At 37.9% G+C, this 21109-nt stretch overlaps 1 protein-coding gene across 4 annotated transcripts in view; it reads left to right on the top strand.

Moving 5' to 3' along the window:
* MACC1 (MET transcriptional regulator MACC1) overlaps positions 1-21109 on the top strand; it is a 147814-nt gene that overhangs the window by 102854 nt on the left and 23851 nt on the right. The window lies entirely within an intron of this gene.

Genomic DNA, 21109 nt, shown 5'->3' with positions numbered 1-21109 from the left:
CTGGCTTTTGTAAGCTTCCAGTATTGGAATCACCCCATATTTCTAGGCTATAATGTCAAGGGATCTTTTTCAAAGCCTAACTATGCATAAAGGGGAATATTTCTCCTGGCCAAAACAGAGATTAGATATGAATGACTGCATGCAGTGCTTTGGCTCCCCTCTCGTGTAATTACAATGCTTGATCTCTCATGTCTTGAGTTGGGTTTGGCAGTTTCCTAAAGTTCAAAGGCCCTGTGATTAACCTATGCACTCTTGCCTGTTGCAATTTGACAATTTATTTCCTCTTCCAGGATTTGTTGCTATGATCAGTAAGTTGGTTGAGATGTTGATAACAGAGGTCTCTCAGTAACTTCTTTCCATCTTGGATGTCATCATGTTTTTTCTTCAGTTTTTGTTGCCATTATTTTGAGATATAACTTAGGACTGTTTGTTAAAGGGGAGGTATTTTTATGCTTCCCTGTAGCTGTCCATTTCTAGTAGTCTTTTAAATGAGTGTGTACGTGTGTGTGCATGTGCATGCCAAATAGGATAGCCAATTGTTTTCCTTTATTCTCTATCTTGCTAATAATTGTACATGATGTGGCTAAATCACAACTGGTTTAAAATTCTGCTCCTAAGGCTTTTTTCCTTTATGAAGGTATGTATAATTCACAACTTTCTTATTGATTCATTTTACAGAATGTTTAGTTTTATTTATTTTTAAATTTATTTTAAATATTATTTTCAAATAAAAAGAATTGTTGATTTTTAAATAAAAAGTCTTTTTTCTTCCTTTTATTTTTACTAAAAGAAGGAGGTAGATTGAAAGTAGATTCTGCAGTATTATTTTGGATGATACTTTATGTACTCTTGTCTCACCTCTGTGATTTCCTCTTCATTCCTTTTGGTGTTTAATTCTCATGTTAATAAGTGCTCTGTTGTCCCTGTGTGCTTCCTATTTAATTTGAGCAATTGGACTTACTCCCTTATTATAATCTTTATTTCAGGGCATGGTTCTGAAGTGATTGCTTCCTGATGGTTATGTGATGATCTCCCTAGAGTGATGGAGGGTGTGGAAGGGGAGGGGGATGCCAGAGCAGGGGACTGGCTTCAGACCAAGAGGAGGCTGACTTTCCATTGTGCTGAGCAAGGCAAGCCAAACCCCTCCACCTGTGTACTTCACCCATTTCTCCTGCGTTGAACTGCTGCCTCCAGCGCTCCACCACACACTCTCAGGTCCCTTCTCTGTGTAATCCCCTTTGGCCTCAGATAGCTTTGTTTGGGATGGTGCCTATGTTTTGGTATGTCTGGACAGGGGGAGGTCAAATCTGCCAACTCTTTATCTATGGACCACATTCCCACCTTTGTAGCTAAGGAATTTTCCTTCTACTCTCAGCTTCCTTGTACAAGCCTTTATAAGCCACATAATCTGTCTGTGTCTCAATGTCTTATCTGCAAAAAGAGCTAATAACATTGGCTACTTTTCTCCTAAGATAGCCCTGAGGGTTAATAAGCTGGCATTCAAAAGCACAAGTGTCTGAGATGATAGGCCTTCCATAAATTCAAATTACTATTACTACCGTCCTCCTTTTTTATGGCCAGCAGAATAATAACTCATATAGGATCTAGTATTTATGGAGGGCTTTGCATTTTTAAAAGTAGTTTATAATGTTTAATCATTTAGAAAGGTCTCGTTCTGCATAGTCTCATCATTGTACTTTTATGGGCAAAGGATTTACTGAGAGTCTTCTGTAGAACTCTCTTTTTCATGAACTGTTTGTCGTCATGCCAGTTTATATTATTACTTCTTAGTCCTATTTATCTCTCATTTGAAAGATTTGTTCCGTATCAAGGCTGCTTGGGGTATAGGGGATTGATTCTTCTGATAAATTGGATAACATATATGTAATCTGACTTATAATTGGTAATGCTCATAAAAATCTTGCTTCATTAGAGAAAAACTGAAAAGACTAAAAATGAGGCTGAAACTTGAATGGAGAACTCCAGAATGGAGGCTAGGATCAGGGGCAGACTTCAGGAGCTTATCAAGACATGATTGAATAATCAAAGGGTGGAGCCTGGACAAATGTTTACTTGTCTGGGTAAGCCTTCAGTGTTTACTTTGGCCAGTTGATCTGCTTTCATCCTTTCATGCCCACTAGGAGACCAGCATCCATTAAACTCAAGTCTTTGGCAGTCCTGCTTTGTTCATTGTTTCATCCTGAAATAGCATGGTTCTCTTGGCTCTTTATCCCTCTTGATCTCCATGCTGCATTTGGATCAGTGGCTAATTCTGATTCAGAAAAGTCCCTGGGACTTACTTAGGCACTAGTTTAATTACTGCCAGGTTTTTCCCAGTCCTCATGAAAGGAGATCAGACATTGCTTTAATCAATATCTCTTTGTCAGTGGTTTACTTCTCTTCCCACCATACTCCTCCATGCCCCAGGTATCGATGCCCTCGGGAACCTCCAGATGTTGTAATCTTCTTGAGGTTTCTTTGCTAATATCCAAACTTCAGACCCTGCTGTTAGTCCCTCTACCTGGATGAGGCAGTGCCTGTCAGACAGGCAGAAAGATGGTCTGCCCGCAGGACTTGGCTGTTTCAAGGTTTCACCACTAGAGAGTGGTGTTTTCTTCTTACGATCCTTGAAATGGTTATTATATTGAAATGATTGTGTTTTGTTTTGTTAAGATTTTATTTATTTATCTGAGAGAGCGAGAAATCACAAGTGGGGAAGGAGGGGCAGAGGAGAGGGAGAGGGAGAAGAAGAAGCAGACGCCCTGCTGATCAGGGAGCCCAACATGGGGCTCGATCCCAGGACCGTGAGATCATGACCTGAGCTGAAGGCAGACACTTAACCGGCTGAGCCACCCAGGAACACTGAAATAGTTTTTATTAAATAAATTTTTTCCATAAATGAAATTGTGTATATATTCTAGTGAAAAATAAGCCTGTATATTGTAAGGACTAAAAATGAAAACAAACAGTAAAAGCATTTCTCCTAAAGGTCATAATGTTAAGTCTACTATTAGAAGATCAAAATTTGACAGAAAGTTTTCCGCTTCATCTGAAATTGAGTATGAAGAATTGTGATTTTGAATCTGCAGCTCAAATACAGCTTTTTAAATGTTCCATGGTCTATCCAGAGTTTGTTTTTAACCATTGTGCATAATGCAGTGACATTCTACTTTCTTGGTTTTCGTCTGGAGACATTTGTAAAATAAACCATGCTTCCAAGTTAATTCATTCCTCAGTTAATGCATTCATTCCCCAGTTTACTGATGGTGCCTACACAAGAACATATGCAGGTTTTTCTAAACGGACAAAAGAATTTGATATGTATAATCTTAAAAATCAAAGTCAGGCCAATTTTAAAAATGCCCAAGAAAGAAAAACAAGTTGTCCCTAAGATTCCACAGAATCTTTATCTTAGTTATGCTTATTTAATATACAAAAAATGCAGGGCCACATGATTCTTTACTCAGAGAGTCAAAAAATTGAGCTCTGATGGGTTTGCACAGGGACTAGGCAAGTGGCAGAACCAGTTGAAAGCAAATCTGAAAAGAAGAGAGAGCAGCTCCTTGCTGAATAAGCCTGGGAGGAGGAAGAAAGAGAGATAATAGTGTTTGCCGCCTCACTGAGCTTAAGACACTCTCAGACTTTCTTTAATTTTTAACAAAATCCCAAATCACTCAACTCTTTTTCAAGCACCACAATTTTAATGTTAAACCAATATTAGGATTTAGCTTTCTGTTGTGAAAAAATAAAACATCTGGAAATCAGGGCACCCTGAGATTCGATATTGACCTAATCACCAACTAGGTAAGTGTTTTTAGATAATCATGACTTCAATGTCTTAGTTTCCATATTTATAGAAGAAGACAAATGAAGTTGATCAGTGGTATTTAAATATGCACCATGGAAAATATAAGTTTTGTGGAGTGACTCTCTCTCTCTGACGACAGAGGACAAGGTGGGAGCAAGGTGAGGGTAGTGAGCTTTTACCCCCCTACCTTTCAACAGATGAACTTTGCTTTTATTTATTTACTTTACAAATGTATTTCTTTATATTGCTAAGGTCTTTTCACTTCTAAGGATACTGTTTTCTGTGACAATCAATGATAATATATTGCATACAACAGACACAGATATACATATACCAATACACACTGTTATATATTTATATGTTAGCTTTCCCCAAAATGACTCGAAGTATCTAATTATAAAAATATAAAACACAATAAAATTGAAAACCATTAACAATAGAAGCTAAGCCTTACATAATAATGACAGGGTATGGTTGGTTGGGTGTGGGAAGGAGATAACTTATAATTAACAAACAACCAAAAGTGGGGATATAGGGATATTACTGCAAACGCACAAAAGCCTAGCCTAAGCTTCCTTAGTAGCCAAAATAAAACCCAGAGCACGAGGTGACACTAGTCTTTTAATAAAAGAAAACATTAGATTAGGAGGAAGAAACTTTCCTTTCCCTAAACTCTGAGAATAATTATCCATACAGGGCTTTATATAATAACACAATGGGCAAATTCCTGATTACAGTTTTACAAAAATATGTAGAAATTTCATATATGGTCACGTCTCATCTGTACCATGAGTAAAACCAAGGAGGTAGTGCTGAGCCATCACTCTGTAAAGGCTATTTGAAAGGAGGCTGGAGTAATATGCTTTACTTTAGTGCTGTCTTTTGATTGAAATGGATTTAGAGATAAGACTAGAAGAAACTGTGTGTTGTAAACCATTTGCATGTCCCTTTTAGTACCAGAGTGGATTTCAATGGAAAGATGTGATAGGTGAGTTTAAATTCACATTGTGGGAACATACCTGAAAGGGAGGCTTTTCTATTGCTCTTGAATACAGCAAAATGATGTTTTGGGTGGAAGTTAAATGCCCGACACATTCTTGCCTTCCTAGTTGCCTACTGAACCTCTGCCACAAGAGCCCGGAGCTTCAGTTGGCGTTCGGCCAGCACCCGAGTGACGGCACAGTGAAAAGAGGGAGACCTACTTCGAGGCTCTTTGTACCTCCGCCACAGGGTCAGTTTAAAAATGTCTTTCTCTGTGTTACTCTAATGAAAATTAAAAGGAAAGGACGTAGGGGGGCGGGGGGTCATCACTTGGTTGCACTGTTTTGGAGAAGAGAAAGAAGCTGGGTCCCCTGCCTCTCTCACCTGTGAACTGTGTCAGAATCTGGCTTTCCTTTCAGTTCTTTTCTAGTGCCAAAAATTTTGTCATCTGAAATTTGATTATTTGAAAGTGTGGTTGTAATAAAGAGATAAAACCCACTCACCAAGTATGCCTTCACAAGTTCCCTGCTTTTTAAATGTGCCCCATTCCATTTATGAACACAGTTGGATGGTGGTGACAACAGACTGGATCTTGGTGATCACATCTTGACATTCCCTCCATTTTACAGATGGACACATGAGGCTCTCAGCCAGCAAGGTGTCACTGCAGTCACATAACTAGCTGGCCCCAAACCAGAACTAGCCTCCAGATCTTGAGATTTCCGGCCACCATGCCACAATATCCAAAAAATTATTATAGTAGCTAAGTTTTCTTTAAATATGTCTACTTAAAGCTGTGTGTATGTGTGTGTGTGTTATGCACGTGTGTGCGTGCGGGTCCATTCCTCTTTGTGTAAAGATGGCAGATATGACAATGACGACAGTGTTGGCTCTTTGATTTTTGACTCCGAACAGTTTTACTTTGCCATTCCTGAGGTGAAAGGGGAAGAGAAGAAGACAAACTTCCCCAAGAGTCTGACTTACCTTCCTAATGACAAATTTATTTTCCCACATCACATTTTGCCAAAATATGAGAAGTGGCCTTCCACAGCCCAGTTGGTCTGCTTTCCCGAGATTTGGGCCATTCCAGCAATTCCCTGAGTTTAGCCACAGCTTTTACAGGATACCTCTTATAAAACTCAGATGCTGATTTCTGAGAGAGCTTGCATCACTTAGTGACATAATGGGATGTGACTTAGAAGAACAAATGTGAATAAAAGAATTAAAGACAAAGTTGTATCTCATGACCATCAACTCACATAACCATTCTCACTTCTCCAAATTTTTTTCCAGTTTTTTATCCATAATATAGACATTTTTATACTTGAGATCATAATTTATATAAACTTTCCAAATGAGCTTTTTCACTTAGCCATACTATAAACAATTTCTCATGTTATTAGAGATTTTTGTAAGTACTTTTTTAAAAGATGACACTGTCCCCTAAAGTTGATAGTTTATAATTTATTCAATTATTCATCTGTTATAGAACATTTGGGCTATTTTCAGTTTATTTTTCTATTATATATAATGCTCTGATAATGAGTCTTATAAACTAGCTGTCCTTCTTCTTTTTGAATTATTTTTTGGGGAAAATATAAATTACTGAGAAGGGCTAAAAGAGTTTTAAGATTATTAATGTGCATTCCCCAGGGGACAGACTCTATTTGTGGGGTCCTGAAATTTACACAACCTGAGAAGGGGACCTTGAGGAAAAAGAATACAATTATAAACATAAACTTTTAGGGGCCCTCCCAGTGCTTTGAAGGGACTCATCATGGTAAGGAGCCGTAAGCTCAACTTGTATCAATTTCATATTGTCAAAGATTTTCCTTCAAATATTGTATTAATTTCCAAATCCATCATTAAGATATGAGAACACTTCATCCCTCAATACTGTATTTTTTGATTTAATTACATTAGCTAGCATAACCTGGGTACCTTAATATGGATAATTTGCTTTTGTGTACATTTCTTTCCTATTAGAAAGACCATGACCCATCATCTCTTGCTACATAACAAATTATCCCAAAACTTAGGGGCTCAAAATAAGCATTTCATTATATCTCACAATTTGATAGCTGAAAGATTTAGGTAGGGATCGGGCTGGGTGGTTTTTGCTTATCATGGCATGGACTGTGTTTCTTGGCTTGCAGATGGGCTGGTGTGGAGGGTTCAACTTGGCTTCACATTCATGCTTGTCACTTGCAGGGGTGACTAGGAGTTCACCACATGTATATCTCCAGCAAAGTGGCCTCAGGGCAGTTGGATTTCTTACATGGCAGCTGGTTTAACCCAGAGTAAGTTTTATCCCTCTCCCTTCCTTCCTTCCTTCCTTCCTTCCTTTCCTTCCTTCCTTCCTTCCATTCTTTCTTTCTTTTTTTTTTTCCCCAGAGTAAGTTTTCAAAGAGACTTGGGCAGAGGCTGCTGCAAGGTGTGTTAAGATCTAAACTTATAATCCAAGGAATCCTAGTTCCTCCTGCATTCTATTAGTCACGCAGATCACTAAGGCTAAGGTAGAGTCATAGGGATTCGCAATGAGCTTTTGGATCTCCAACCTCAGAAGCACAAAAACTATGGACTCCAGATCCTCCGGCCCTTCTAGTTACCCGTCATGCAGAATTTTTTTCCCTTGGTTTCATGACCAATACCACCTCAGATATCCTAGCACCTGCCAAGTGGTACTCCCCTTGGCTATCCCAGCCCCTGCAAGCAGAGCCCTTTGGTAGCCTCGGCTCAGGTGAGTGGTTCGTCCATGGCAGTGCCGGTGCCATTATCCTGGCCCCGGCTAGGTTTTCAGACCCCGTGTAACACACCTTGCACCTGCTTCCTTACCTCCAGCTGAGGTATGAAGGACCTTACCTGGTTTCTATTTTCCTTACAGGACACTGTAGGTGCTGGGTTACTGCTAGTCCTTTGTGGACATAGATAAAATGTCCAAGGAAAAATGTTTAGATTAGTGCAACTGGCATGACAGAAATGTGAGCAAGTCATTCGTGAGATACTGGAGCTTTGTTTTCTGAATCTTTAATACCCTCCCTAATTTGTAGGCTTTGTGCCCCAGGACCCGTTGTGTTTTGCAAGGGAAGACTGTATTTTCGCAAAACAGAAAGCAAACATTATTGGGAGCAATACTCGTTTTTCTTGTCAGTAGTCAAACTGAATCTTTAACAGCAGAAAACACAGGAATACATCCGCTGCTCAGTCCGTCATTACCAGTTCGTAGGCAGGCTCTCAAAAATGAAAAAGTGGGTTATTATTAGAAAAAAAGCTTGTGATCAAAACCTTCCCCCCCGCCCTTTCTTTTGTAGTTTGACAAAAACTTTGTTGCCATTTGAAGAAATGAACTGCTCCAGGATTTTCATGCTTTAGAATTGAATCTGTGCATTCTGTGGGAATGGAAAAAGGCACTGCTGATTCCTTTTTGAACAAAAGACTCAACAGGGTAATGTTTATTTGTTAATGCCTTGACTCTCATCTTCTTTGTTGATTCTGCAAAACTGGAATTGAGCAAAAATTTTTATTTCATTTTATTTTTTTAAGTTTATTTATTTATTTGACAGAGACAAAGTGAGAGAAGGAACACAAGCAGGGGGAGTGGGAGAGGGAGAAGCAGGCTTCCCGCCGAGCAGGGAGCCCCATGCAGGGCTCCATCCCACTTCGCCCAGATCATGACCTGAGCCTAAGGCAGACGCTTAACGACTGAGCCACCCAGGCGCCCAGAGCAAAAATTTTTTATTTATTGTCAGGATCCAGGAACAATATATTAGTGCTTTGTTAGTTTATTAGTTAGTTTGTGGTTTCAAATATTATACAAATGCTAAATAATAATTAAAATAGTAGGATCAAAATGTTTCGAATAAAGGAGGGTTAAGAAGAAAACTACTTAAAATTAAACATTTAGGGGTGCCTGGGTGGTGTAGTCGGTTAAGCGGCTGCCTTTGGCTTGGGTCATGATCCCCGGGTCCTGGGCTCCTTGCTTGGCGGGGAGCCTGCTTCTCCCTCTGCCTGTAGCTCCCCCTGCTTGTGCTGTCTCTCACTGTCTCTCTCTCTCTGTCAAATAAACAAAATCTTAAAAAAAATTAAACATTTAATTTGGCATAATTGTAATTATCTTTGATATTCAGCAAAAATAATCTGGTATACATACATTTGAATAAACATGTAAAGTGGTTTTGATTTACTTTTTTACCATTTTAAGCCTGGTCTATGGCTATTAATTGTATATTTATCTTTCTACCTTTAAAGTACCGCTTATTTATAGTTATTCTATGTCCTAGATGTCCTTATTTTACTATTAAGTCACTTTGGAATACAAAAGACTGGTTTGTGGGGGAGGCAGCTGGGGTTGGGGGGGCAGTGAAAACGTGGTAAGATCAATAGGTTGCTTGTCCTGTAGAGGTGAAAGGATTATTGGAATCAAGGGTTTGCCATGAAATACTAATTTAAGTTAGAATTTATCACAGTTTTAAGAAATTTTCTTTGTTCTCATTGTGGTTTCCTCTTTATCCTGTTTTACTCTAAATGTGTCCCTCTTTAGAAACAAACTATGATTTAATCACCATGGCCCACTTTATGTAAAAACAATTCTCATAGTAAGAGAATATATCTCATTAAACATTGGAAAATAGACAAAATGAAAACAAAAATCAGTATTAAGATTCTTACCACTTACACACATGTCCTGCTAGTACTTTTGAATATGTTGTTCCAGTCTTATTTCCCTTCCTCTGATTTTATAAAACATAATAATAATAAATCTATGCATCTGATTTTGGACCATGTTTTAAATTTTTCTATCTTTAACAACTGCATAATATTCTGGTGAGGCAATGTTTCATAATTTATTCTATTTTGTCTATAAGATATTTATATTAATTTACTTTGGTGTTGAAATTGTGTAGTGATGAATAACATTATGTGTAATTAAAATATTATTATTTAGATACCCTTAGGAATCTTTATAAATTCATTCCCTTTTTTCAAACAAAATAATCCAAATTCCTCAAATCTATCCTTAGATATTTTTGTTTTATGTGAATCCTCTGAAAGTTTCCACATCGTATTTTAATAACTCTCCCACTGGATTTAAGTATAACAGACTGATCGTACATTTTCAGTATTTCTGGCTCCTGTATTTATTATTTTCTATATGATTCTACATTTTTATGATGTTCCATTCTGACTGCCAGCCATAAATTCACACAGTGTTCATTAAGTTAATAATTTATTTCAATTTTTAGTTAGTACTGTGAATAAATATTTTATATTTTTGGACCAGTCTTTTTTTTTTTTTTTCTGGCGAGTGTTTCCAGAATCACTTAGAATGCTGTTGGTTAATGCCTCATTCTCCTTATATTGAAAACAAAATGAAATTAACATCCCGGGTAGCAAGTTCCTTTGAGCCTAAGGGTGTCAAAGATGCTTTTAGATTACAAGGAGAGGCAATGTGATGAAGTAAGGAAGGGAAACAACCTGAGGAGCCCATGAGCAAGGCTTTCTTGCACTGGGACCCCCTTGCGGATGTAATAGGAGCTCTGGCCACAGAGTGGTAATTCTTGTAGTTGTTGGCTCAGAAGTTCCCTACTCCAGGCCTTCTGCATCCCAGTCTTCAGGGCCATTGCCCACGGATGACTCTGCGTGTAACCATTGGGAGTGTGGATTCTGGAGCAAGATTCTTGGGCTTTGGCTTCAGTCCCCTTTTCTTCCTACAGTATGATGTTGGATAAGTGAATTAATCTCTATGTATCTGAGTTTCCCCATCTGCCAAAAGGAGACGATAATTATGCCCCCTAGCCCTGAGGGTTAGAGGACACAACAAACACAAAGGACTTGGAACACTGCCTGGCACAGAGGATGCCCAGTGAGTGCTAGCTGTCCATAGTTAGTGCAAATTTAAGTTCATCTACATTAGACAGCGTTTTTCCTGTTTCTGTCCGATTTGTTTTCAGTGTGTGTATTTTCTATTACTGCATTTTATTCGCAATGATTTAAAAATATTAAAAGTGAGTTTTTCTCACTTTGTCCTCTATTTTCATCCTCTTCGTTTGGTAATTCAGCAGAACTAATTTTCTTTTTCATTTTTATTCATAGTTAACATGTGTTCACAAAGGGAATGTTTCTATTCCCTTCCGGATAAGTGCCATCTCACTGTTAGCTTGGACATCCAAACCAATTTTAAGACTCTTCCCTATTTCTTGCCTCTTTTCCATGATTACATGTCATTTTCATTTTAGTTTATGTCTCTCTGTGTGAGTTTAATCGAAATGCTAATTTTGGCTGTTGTTTGAATACCGAAAGATATATGCTGGAGAAATAAATGTTTTAATACAGTGTTATAAAAGCTTATAGGAGGTAAGTGGCTAGGATATTGATAGACTTTTAAAAAGCATTTGTCTCTTGTTAGTTCATTTATCATAACAACAAATTGTAGGCCTCTGTACAAATATCAATTTTTTGGTTATTCAGATTCAGTTTTTCTACTTTTTAGAGAGGACCATACTATTTTTCCTCTATGGTCTTACTGGGAAGTTGAAGAGAAAATAGATATGTGTTTAGAAATGTGGAATAGGGAACATAAGGGAATATTGCAAATTTTATCAATCCAAGAGAAGGAACAGAAAAATAGAAGCAAATAAGTAAAACACAACATAAGATGGTAAAAATGAGTAAAAATCGGGAGTTTTTAAGTGACTATAGAAGGATAGTACTCAACTACTTAAAGACAGAGGTTAATGAAAAGCATAAATTTTTTAAATTCCCAGCTATTTGCTGTTTATATTGGCATACCTAATAATCAGCCAGAGGGGTTGAAATAAAGAGGTTATAAAAGATATGTCAGGTAAATACTGTATTTCTTTGACTTTAAGATACTGTCCAGTTTAAGACACACTCTTATTTTATGTAATACCATAGTGAAAAAAACAAAGCCATTTAAAATCTGACATCAATTGCATATGCATCTTGATTTCTAGAGATATTAAACTGTATAAAAAAGTATCTTAAAATTGTAAAATACAATAATGAAAAGAGAGCTGTTATGGCAATATTAATATCACATGAAATAAATTTAGGTCAAAAAGCATTTACAGTGGGGCGCCTGAGTGGCTCAGATGGTTAAGCGTCTGCCTTCGGCTCAGGTCATGATCCCAGGGTCCTGGGATCGCGTCCCGCATCAGGCTCCCTGCTCCGCGGGAAGCCTGATTCTCCCTCTGCCTCTGCCTCTCTCTCTCTCTCTCTCTCTCTCTGACTCTCATGAATAAAGAAATAAAACATTTAAAAAAAACTCTCTTCTAAAAAAAAGCATTTACAGTGATAAATAGAAACACTAGAGGAAAATAAAGAGAAAATCCATTAAGAAAACATAGCCTTTGCATACTTAACGTGGGCTTAACAACAAAGCCCTGAACCTTATAAAGCAAAAACTGACTGAATTACAAGAAAATTTAACACCTTAAAAATTATGGCTGGAGATTTTATCACATCCCCAGCAGAAACTTATAAATCACAAAACTGTAAAATAATTATAACCACAGAGCATACTTGAACAGCATAGTTTAACAATGTCACCTAATAGGAGTGCCTGGGTGGCTCGGTTGTTTAGCATCTGCCTTCAGCTCAGGTCATGACCCCAGGGTCCTGGGATCGAGCCCCACATCGGGCTCCTGCTTCTCCCTCTCCCACTCCCCCTGCTTATGTTCCCTCTCTTGCTGTGTCTCTCTCTCTGTCAAATAAATAAATAAAATCTTTAAAAATAAAATAAAATAAAAAAATAAAAATATCACCTAATAGACACAAATGGACTCAGGAATTTCCTACCTGAAGTTAATAATTTGTTCTTTGATTTCAGACATTCTGGTTCTGTATTTCCAACTTTTTAAATGAGAAAAGTGATAATGCATCATATATCATCCCAAACCCTCAACTCCTTTCCTAAAAATGTAACAAAAAAATAGTAAAACAAACATACATGTTAAATGCCACAGTTAATGTAGTCGTATAAAAACAAAGAAATAAAAAACTCAATGTTGCCTAATACCAATAGTTTCAAAATTCACATGTCCTTTACTTATGCTATCTTGATTTTGAAATGGCTGCTATGGTTCCAGTGTTGTACTGGTTGGATTTGAAATGAAACTTCAGGCTTTCTTGCTATTGTTTAACTAAAAATGTTTCTTTGAGTTTAGGGAAATAAATATTTTTTCCCTAGAAAGACAGTTGGCCAAAATATTGTAATGAGAGATTCATATTTTTGTAAGGTTTATGTATTAAAAGCTAAGAGGCTTTTACTGGGAAAATGTTAACCAGAGAGATATTTTTGGGGATATACGTGTGTGGGTGAGAGAGCGAGAGAGAGCAAGCGAGTGAGCCAGCGAGCACTAGAAAATTCCAGCTGGAGCACAAGCAAACTCCTGCATCCTAAGCTACAGGTAGAACCAAGACTTATGCTAAAAGCCAGCTTTTATGTTTTCTTAATATCCAAAAGTGCCTCCATCTAGATCTTAACAATTCTAAGGAAAGACAGGAGACCTAAACCGCGGCAAAGCAGTGGGAAGGAGAGAGCCTTTGTCCCTAATCTAGAGCAGAACTGGTCTTAGATACAATTCCTGGGCTATACCAGGAAAGGCCACGCCACCCACGGGGAAGAGAGAGTCCTACAGTCTTCCTTTATCACCCTGATACCCCATGTCTAGTACAATGTCCTAATACATGTTTTCGCCCCTGGAAGTGTTGCCTCATAGGGTTGGGCATCCTGAGCTGCCATATATTTTATTATGTCCAGGAATATGTTTGCCTAACAAACAAAATGAAAACAAATATATTTTTATCATCTCATAATTATGATTTAGTGGTTCTCAATCTTCCTTGTACATCAGAATCTCCTGAGAGCTTTTTATAAAAATATTGATACCTGGGTTCCATCCCAAGATCTTGGGATAGATTTTGGGCATCTACATATAATTTTTTTAAGGCTCTGAAGTTGATCTTGAGGCAGAGGAACTGTTGAGAACCACCATTTTACACTAACCTGGTGAGGGCAAACAGGCCAGGGGCTGACCAGGACAAAGCTCCAGAACAGCAGTCTGGGAGGACCCTGACCTGGCACCAGGTGGTGCTATGGACACAAGTCAGAGCCTCCTGCCATTTTCTCCACCTGTACCTGAGGAGCCCGCTGCTCCCACTAAGCAGTTAAGGGTCTCAGCAGAGAGAAACAACTCTTTTTTTTTTTTTTTTAAGATTTTATTTATTTATTTGACAGAGGCACAGCGAGAGAGGGAACACACACACAAGCAGAGGGAGTGGGAGAAGGAGAAGCAGGCTTCCCGCAGAGCAGGGAGCCCGATGTGGGGCTCGATTCCAGGACCCTGGGATCAGAACCTGAGCCGAAGGCAGACACTCAATGACTGAGCCACCCAGGTGCCCTGAGAAACAACTCTTAAACCTGAGTATTACCCCTGTTTTTAAAGAAGGGGGCATGGAAAGGAAGAGAGAGAAAGGGCTTGTTCTTGGAAAGGTTTGCAGTCCATTTGGGCTGCTAAGTGAGTGGGTTCAATTTTTTAGGCTGATTTAATGAAATAAAAAGGACAGTGATGGACAATTCCATTCACTCAATTCTGGATGATTTCCTTTGTGTTTAATTTGCTGTTCCATTAGGATAATACCTGAAAATAGAATAATAAAACAGAATTTAAAACATTAAAATTGATCATTCCTGTACAGCTCAGATACACACACACACACACATATATGTCTTTCTCATGATGGTTTTAAATATTTTAAAAATTTGTACAGATAGAAGGAATTTACATTGACTATTTTACATTTTCCATGTGAGAGCATGTATTTGTACCCTCATATTTATAATTACAGTGACCAACCATCCTGGTTTTCACTGGGCTGTGAGGTTTCAGAATTAAACCTGGATAGTCCAGGGCAAACCCAGATGGATGGTGGGTCTACCTACCTGTAACCCATAGGTTCACTTGGGAAGCTGTGTTTTTCTGTTATTCATCCAAGTAGGACTCAACACCTCTTACTCAGTATAAACTTTTTTTGCATCAGTAAGTCATGTGGATATTTCTGCAGATTATATGTGAGAACTAGATGGTAGGGCTGGCAATGGAGACTCCTCGGTGTTTCCTTGAGAATATTCTTATCAGTTACATCTTCTTATTCCCCATCTCCCTTTAAGGCTGCAATCACCTGCAGTCCCAGCCCTCCACGCCATCAGTTGGTTCCCATTCTTACATAGGAAAATTTTGGTTTCTTTTAACTTCTTTCTTTAGACTTCTTGTACACTCCATCACTACTTGATACTATCTTCAAATAAGTGAAATTTTGAAGATTTAACTGTCTCTCAGAACAGAAATAATCTTCTAGTTTCCCAGTATTCAGAGAACAGCGAAGCATTATTAATAACAAAAATATTTCTTGTTTGACTAAATTGTGTGTGTGTGTATATATATATATTTATATAGATATAGATATATAATCTGTCATATATATCTCTAAAACTACCCATCTATCTATCTATCCATTCATCCATCCGTCTATCTGAATACATATATTCATATAGGTACACATATTAGTATTTTTCAAGTTTGTACTTTGATAAACACTTCATACTTTGCACCCGATTCTCAGTTTACAAAACTGACAAATAAAAACATGGCGAGTCCCTGAAACATTAAAAATTAGACATGATAAATTGTGGAGAACTTAGAAGAAACTCTTGCTTTACACATTGGATGATGTGCCATAATGAGTGTTCCTTTTTTAAAATATTACTGGTTCTATCAAACTTCATCCACGTGCTCCTTCTCACAGCAATTATCGTAACACTCTGTTCTCATTTAACAGCCACTGAACACTGACATTTTCTTTTTGTCAAGAAGGTAGACTTGTCAGATGATACGTAGATGATTCACACCAGTGTTCTAAGTTCAAACCAAGAAAGCCTGTGGGTGTATACAAAATGTTTGTCAGAGGGTGTTTTTCTCTTGGCAAAGAGTATTGGGAATCTTATAATTAATTCTATCCACTAACAGTGGGGCAAGTATTAGCTGAAAAACGTTAATTTTTGTTGAAAGGAATTGATAAACTCTAGTTGGGAAATAATTCAGTATTTTTTCAATTATCCTCTTTAGAGGTGAAAAGAGCATTATCGGGTTGAATACTCAATGAAGCTAAAATGGCAATGGAACTTCCACAGTGCCTTTCCTCCTTTCTCTTTTCCAGTATTCCTTAAGCATCTTTGTCAGTAGCCAACTTACTCTTGCTAAAACTAACAGAACTGACACAGATGTGAGAAAATAAAACAACTTTAAACAGTGATTGGTATTAATTGGAGATTTATGGTATTTAATCTGCACAACAGGTTTTTTTTTAAATACAGCTTTATTGAGATGTAATTCACGTACCATCGCTACAACTACTTAAAGTAGATATTTTTACACTCTGTCAATGAGAAAAAGTGATGTTCAGACCACTGTATTCATTTGTAAGCTTTGTTTCAAACCCATCTGTCTAATTTCAAAGCCTGTATTCTTTTCATTGTACCCTACTGCCTCTGTTGTCACAAGCCCAGCACTCTTTTTGGCAGGAGTAATGCAAATAGCTCTTAAAATGTTCTGTAGGGAGTGATGGAGAGGAGATTGAGTCCCAAGATACAACTGGTCAGTAGTCATTTTTTTCTCCTAGGGAGTGAGTCTCAAGCCATCTGAGGGAGAGCAACTCAAGCTTCTCGAGTGGGTCCAGTTGGAGAAATTGTTTCTATATGTTCAGGAATAACAGGAGGGAGAAATCAGAGGAAAAGAAAAGAAAAGGAAGTCAGCTGGTTGTGGCACTTTTTATACGGTATTCCATTTGACTATTAAAGCAGTACTGTGAAGATTTTGTGCTCAGTATATAATAATAAAAGTAATACATAGTAATACTTGCAATTCTTCCTCCTCCCCTTCTTCTTCTTCTTCTTTACAGATGACAAATAAAATCACAGAAATATTTAGTAACTTTCTCAAGTTTATACCCAAGGTCTGAAACAAGAGAATTCTAATCCCAAAGCCTGTATTTTCTTTACTTTGCCAAAAATGCATTTACATATAAGAAACAAACAAAAAATACTGCTGATAGGTGAAAAACAGATCTCATGGTGTCAAATATTCTACAAAGTGGTTGAGTTTTGCAGGATATGAAGCTTACAAGAAAACAAAGAATTAGGCTCACGGCCTTGGAGAGGGTTGTGCAACAGAGGGTCCCACAGATTCAGCTTCATTAACCACAATGTAAATCTAACTCAGGTTCCACCCCTTTAGAATCAGTAGTTGATCTCTGTATCTTTTGAAAAGTATAAGCCAGGAAGCTTCTCTTGCACAGAAGGGTGCAAGAAAAAAAAAAAAAGGCGTAAGGTCACTGTTACATAGCCAAAATTGTATCCAAGAACCCATGCAACAATCAAACTTGTTCAGTTACTAGGGACAGATTTTATAGCTAATTTATCTTTGAAGGTTTTCTAGGAGCATGCATCACTTAAAGTTAAATGTGAGAGACACATCACTGGGAATATTATATGGCAACAGTGGGCATTTGATAACAAATTTATTAATGTTTTCCACAATGAAAGTACTAAAGCCTTGCTCTGTGACTTAGGAGGTTAGTACTCGTATGCTTTTGTGGGGGAGCAGTAATGCAACTGTGTTCAGAGGGACATTTCAGCCCATGTTATAGCCATCATATACAGAGGTAGAATGATCTTCTATTTAGGCCTACATTTGACCCACTTGTCTCAATTTTCACAAGAGTGTGATTCTCATCTTTAACTTAGCTGATTATTTGTGTCTTCAAGAGGAAGTACTATTCTCTATCCTGATCAAGAGCTAGAACATCTAACTCCATGTGGGTTGTTGAGAAAGGGAAACAAAGTCAGTTGAAAGAAACTAAATATGGTAGGTTTTACCAGACAGGATGACCTGTCCTGTTTTTTTGTAACCTAACATGTATTCTTGTATCCATACCTGGATTAGGAGGCAGATGGCTGCTTAGCTGGACCCACTGCTTTCCATCCAATCTGACACGATTGCCCTTGGGCAAGATGCCATCAGCACACATTAAGAAAGAGTTCCATGAAAGAGACCCGGTGTTGAACTTAGGGTAAAGGGTGGGGTGAGGGTGTTGTTCCCAGCAGTCCAGATGATGCTGGTGCTTCTGCTAAGTGATTTACTTATATTTTATGGTCACACCGTGAGGCTTGTAGCTAACAGTGTTTTCCTTGTTGTGGTCTCTTTGAGAAAGGGAGAGGCAGATTTGTGGTTTATTGCTAGCAATATATGGAACTTAAAGCATGATGTTCGTAAAATTATTTATTTTGGGTTTCCTACCAACTCTCTGTAAGTATCGCCCTAATCACTTAACTGTTTTTTTAACTTTCTTACTGATGAATAATATACACTTGCTTGTTGTTTAAATACATTGTATTGTTTGAGTATTTGTAAACATTTTCAAATTCTTTTTAAATCAAGGAAAGGGGTGTGTGTGTATGCGCACGTGCACACACACACACACAAACTCCATCCTGAAAATGAATATCATTATGACAGCAAATTTTTATTATTAGTTTACAAGCCTGAAATACTTCTTTTGTGTATCTATTTAGAGTCCTTTACTTTTTCCCTTCCACACTGAGGTTTCTGCGAAGGTTCCTTGGCTACATCATTAAGCTGAACATAAAACAATTTCTGATCAACTGTTTCTCTGTTCTTGATTTGTGCTCACGAATACGATGTTAGCCTGAACAATTATCATAATTTTTCTGAACTTCAATTCTGCAAGTGATGGAAGGGTAATAATGTATAAAGGAAGTGATAGATATCTTGATATGGTAATATTAACAGAATGGAATATTTTGAGTTACCAAGATTAGAGGCATCATAGAAACTACTGTGCATTCCTAATACTGCTTAAAGTTCCAGGGTCCCTGCTACCCACCCTGAGAATCTTGTAAAACCACTTTCCTTGGGGAAAAATCTCCCTATCAGGTTTTTTAAATCTTTGATCATAATGACCAGAGATAAACTATTTAACTATCGGCTTATAGGGTATATACACTACCAATCGGAAAATGTCACTAGCCCATCAGAAGGTGCTCTGGGGGTAACATCCAGTAAGGCTACACACACCGTGGTAACATCAAGTAAAATCATACCGGGTGAGCATCATCAGCTGATTACGATTCCTTTATGAGCCTTTCAGACTATTTATTTATTTATTTATAGATTTTTAAAATTTTATTTGAGAGAGAAAGAGCACACAGGGAGGAGCAGAGAGGGAGGGAGATGGACAAACAGACTCTGAGCTGAGAGCAGAGCCAGCCCCTGGGCTCAGGGGGCTCAATGCAAGGCTCCAGGCAGGGCTCTACTCAGGCACTCCTGAATCCCCTCCCCTATTTAACCCAACAAAGGAACACATTTTAAAGGACCAATTATTTTAAATGATATTGCTTCCCTGGCTACTCTTTTGCAAACAGTGCTCTCCCCCTAACCCCCAAATTCTCTGGGATCTTTTCCTAAGTTGTACAGCTGGTAAATATTCCTAACTGCGTAAGGCCTAGTTTAAACAGTAAAATAAATGAAGAGCAAAACTTTGTTTGTTGTTTGTTTGTTTGTTTTTAAGAAAAAAAAAAGTAATGGGTCGTATAGAATCAGAATAAGTGTATTGTAAAAGTCATGTTTGACAAGAATGTGTCCCCAATTAAATAAGTAGTAGACTGCTCTTTTCCCACTTATTCATTCTAGCCAAGACTGACTCATGCTTCTTTAGAAAAAAATTTAGAAATTCCCTTTTGGGAGAGCAATTGCCATTGAGTATGACACTTAATTGTAAGAAAACACAGGGAAACGATAAATATGGTGAGTGCTATTTGCACCTGTGTAAACAAGAACTGCCCTCCATAGGTCACCATCATGGTCCTTTCAGTCAAAGGCTTTTCCGGTATACCACCTCTCCTCCCTGTATGCAAAGACAAAAAGTCATATTTAGGATGAAGTCCTGTGAGATTGTGTATGTGCACGTGCACGTGTGTTAAACAAAAAGATTCAGAGAAGGATTTGTTGGGGGATAGTGGGAACAGCCAGAGAATAAGGAGAAATCTATTTGGCCGGGGAAAGAACTTAGCATGGTGGTTTTCAGAATGTGGTTCTCAAATGTGCCCCTCTCCACCCACTCAGAACCACAGCATCACATCACTTGGGCGCTTTGTTAGAAATGCAAACTCTCAGGTGCCACCCCAGACTTTCTGGATCAGAGATACAGGGTGGGTCCTGCAACTGTCTTTGAACAAACCCTCCAAGTGATTCTGGTACCACTGAGGTTTAGAACCACTGGCATAAAGGACAGTGAAAATCTGCTTGGGTGACTGAAGAAGGCTACTCCCAAAGAATTCTAGCTAATAAACCACCTGTGTCTTTGTTCCTGAAATGTTATGAGCCTCCAGGACCCCAGCTGCTTAAGTCACCATTCTGGTTCTTATGTTGCTGAGGACTTCTAACTGTATTTCACTAGGTTATAACTATTTTTTTTTTTTTACATCAGGGGTTGTTAGCCTCAAAGGAATCCTAGATATAGTGTTCCTTTCTGCTCTTTCCTCCACAAGAAATTAAGGAGTTTAGGCAGCTTTCTGTCTAAATGGATTTTCCATTAAAAGTATACTTTTATCTTTTTGAAAAATACTTTTTCATTTAAACCTTTTTTTACTCATTTTAATTTGATTTGCTTAATTTTGCTCAAGGATGTGTACTTAGTTTTCTATCCTAAAGCTTTGGCTACCCATGGTGTGCCAAGGACTTTAGTTTTGGACATTATATTTGGTAAAATCAACCACAAAATTTTGAAGATCTGCCAGGAAACTTGAGGTTTCAGTATAAATTGCATATTGCACAATTTGGTTTTTCACCCAACCTTCCCTTTTCTCCTTCACCTACTGGAGGAGAAAACTGCTATTTCACCATTTGATTTTTTTAAGTATGCCACATTATGAGATACGTTTTGCATTTGTTTATCCATTATGTTTGGAAAACATGTTTCTCCCCCTTCTTTCCTTTCCTTTTTTCCCTTTCCTCTTCTCTCCTCATTTCATTTTGTTCTTTACTTCTTGACACCAGAAAAGGCTTTTGATTTCTTTAAAAAATAGAATAAATGTCTTTGAAATAAAATGTCAAGAACTTGAAAGAAGAGTATGCCAAGAAGAGTCAAAGGGGAAAGAGGTGTGGTTAACACCTAAAGGAGAAAAAGAAGTAGAAGTTTAGCATGCCTAGCAGTTTGAACTAG

Source organism: Zalophus californianus, chromosome 12 (assembly GCF_009762305.2).
Source record: "Zalophus californianus isolate mZalCal1 chromosome 12, mZalCal1.pri.v2, whole genome shotgun sequence".
In the NCBI taxonomy this organism is placed as follows: domain Eukaryota; kingdom Metazoa; phylum Chordata; class Mammalia; order Carnivora; family Otariidae; genus Zalophus; species Zalophus californianus.
Note: the sequence above shows the minus strand (reverse complement) of the source record. Positions and strands in the feature narration are given on the sequence as shown.